We start from the raw sequence: 3,178 nt of genomic DNA, 5'->3' as shown, positions 1-3,178 counted from the left end.
TCAGACTGTGACAGTCTGAACGTTGACGCAACTGTCATAGTGTTGAGCAAGAGGCTGCTGGATGCTTTTAGGAACCTCAAAACATTTCCGGTTGTTTCATGTGTGTGTGTGTGTGTGTGTGTATCTGTTCTGGTGTATTTTGAATGTAAGCACAGCAATGTCAAGTTGTGCAGTGGAAGTGGTGCTATGTAAAACCATCAGTATGCTATGCTATGACATTGCGTAATGACCTTGTTAGGAAGTTGACTTTCAGCCATTATGTAAGCATATCTTCCTTTCATGTGCAGAAAACTGAAAACACTATAGGTATAGATACTGTATCTCATTTGAGGGTTGATGTCTTGACATGGAGAGAAGTATGATGTCTATGTGTAGAAGGGTCTGTGTGGATGGTTGTACTTTGAGATAGTCTAGACATAGGAAAGAATGCATAATTATTTTTGGCAGTCACAAAACATTTGAAAACCTTTGCATTTGCTCTAGGCAAAACCTAACGTTTAGAATAACGTTAAGTGCTCTTTAGAGATTCTGTGTAGTGTAACTACTTCCCCTACTGGGCTTAATTTCTGAGCTATGAGCGAATGGAAATGTGGCGGTGATGTGGCAAGCAGCAAGGCCCATCTCCATGGAAACCGCCACTTCCTGTTGTACTGAGTCACTGCTGGTGAGCAAGCGCCTTGGGTCCACAGGGCACACGTCTCCGTACTTGACTACTCAGCACCTTCCTGATGAAATGTAAACAGTATTGTCAAGGACAGCCCTTCACCTGTCACTCACAGGCCTTAAATGCACAATTGCTACACAATTGAGCAAAACCCCTTTAGACAGAGCATAAGAAAATAGAACAAGCAGACGCAGACAGAGCAGCTGTGTGAAAGCTTAACATACACCCCAAGGGCTTAGAGCCAGGAAAATGGCTGTGCCTGAAGTTATCAGAAATGTTTGAAGCCTTTATGCATAACAATCTATTTTCAAATCTTAAATAGCTTGGTCCGTGCTAAAAGTAGCTGGAAACTGTCAAGTCATGCACCCCCATAGAGAAGGATGTAGGTTATGGTTTAAGTTTAACCCAATTCCTGGCTTTAAGTTCACATGAACTGAGCTGCTCAGTACTAATAATAAGCTGCTGGTTTCACAAATGTGCAACCCAGACGACACTAGTTTTCTTGATGCCCAGAAAACTTCTTCTTGAACATACAATATAACATATACTGTAATATATAATGATAATTAAAACATTCTATACAAGAGGGCTTTTAAATGGAGTAGTGATTAGTGTCTGATTAGTAGTGTCTTTTGATCTTTTGTGGCTCAGATATGCCTCTTGTCAAACTAGCAATCATTGAAGTATCTGTTGCTGCTGAATAAATATTAAAGAAAGTATTTTCTGAACTAAGATATTTTTCTGTAACACATGAATGAATATGAATGTATGTGGAACTGAAAGATACTTGAATGAATGAATGAATGAATGAATGAATAAATGAATGAACAAATAACATTGTGAGTGAATGTATAAACATGTCTATCTTGGATCAGCAAGGCTGCCCTCCTGCCTGTCAGAAGTCGGCAAACTGCAGAAGGCATAAAAAGAACGACTGACACAGGAACTTTGTAAGAATGAGGGGGTTTATTGTGTTTCTCATTTATTTTCACCTTTTCTGCAGGATTGATAGACCGTAGAATGCATGCACAGAACAGTTTTTTCTTTCTCTTGTTTTATTATTTTTCATTTTTAAAATGTTCTCAGCTCAGGGTGGAGGGGTTATAAGGGGGGCAGATGGGTGGGTGAGGGGGGTATTAAGTGAGGGGTAAGTGCCAAGAGGACAGCAAGTCCCCCCTCCTTACAGTAGGTGCTGAGGCACTATGGGATTTTGGTGGTGGAGGTGTTTTCAGGAGGGGTGGGAGAGTAGGGCGAGGGGGGGGGGGGGGGGGGCGGTCTTTGCACTGATCGATCACACACACGCAGACACACGAGAGTCACCACTACATTTACAGAACATGTACACACACACTCACAGAGGCCACAGGGGTTGCCACCACCTCGCCTCTGTTGCGCCTCTTCTCTCCTCTCCTCTCGACATCCCACTGGTCAAATCTAGTACATCCAGAGAGCCTACGGCCTACCAGGGGAAAGCGGGGTGGGGACTGTTGGGGGGAGAGGGGGGTTAGAAGGAGGGAGGTCTTCACATTCGGGGGGGGGCAGGGGGGTACATTCAAAAGAGTGGAAGGGGGGAGAAAAAGAAAGGAAGAGAAAAAAGGACAATAGACAGAAAGAGGAAAAGAAACAAGAGAGAAAACCTGGCTCTGACTGAGACCTCAAACTAGACTGTAGGATTTTTGTATCAATCCACGTCGGGTATTTACTGAACACCCTTTCTGAAGTGGAGCACAAAACAAAAACGCAACATAGCACTTCTCTTTTATTTGTCATTTTGTTTTTCTCTCCGACGGTTCGGAAAACAGGAGGCCACAGAAGAGGCTAATGATAAAAACACAACTAGAAGAGTTGTTGGGGTGAAACTCTCAAACACTACATTTCTCCAGTTGCTCACTGCACAAGCGCAGCGACAATAATGGCCACAGCATTTCAACTCTCTCTTGAAGACAAATAACAGTGAATGCACTCCTCCAGGAAGAGCCGTCAACAGATTTGATTAACGTGCCTGATTATTGATAAGGGGCATCTTTAATACTTACGACCTTGTGCCCCCCCTTCTCGAGTCTTTAAACCTCCCCCTTCTGTTTACTATTCTCTGGGTCAACTAATGGGTCCTCTATGTTTTTGAAGACTGTGAAAAAAAAAGAAAAGAAAGAAAAACAAAAACAAAACAAAATACAATCTGAGAAAAATCAAATTTAGAGTAAAACCATTCTATTGCATCACCCCTTGTTACGTCTGGAATACATAGAAAGAGAGAAAAAAAATATACAAGTGGAAAGAATATAAAACGACCACAAGGTGGATTTAGCTATTCACCTTTCAAATTTGGCAACTCCAAAACAAGTTTGAGGAACTATGGCAATACTGATGCTTGCGTTAACAAAAGAAGTCTAAAATGCAACTAAGCAAGATCTTGGATTTGTCTCAGTAACTTTGCAGTTAACATCAGAATGTTCACAAATTTTACAGTAATGAAAAAAAGTAAGACAACTTCCAATAATTCAACAACAGTAA

This window comes from Sardina pilchardus, chromosome 14 (assembly GCF_963854185.1).
Source record: "Sardina pilchardus chromosome 14, fSarPil1.1, whole genome shotgun sequence".
Classification (NCBI taxonomy): domain Eukaryota; kingdom Metazoa; phylum Chordata; class Actinopteri; order Clupeiformes; family Clupeidae; genus Sardina; species Sardina pilchardus.
Note: the sequence above shows the minus strand (reverse complement) of the source record.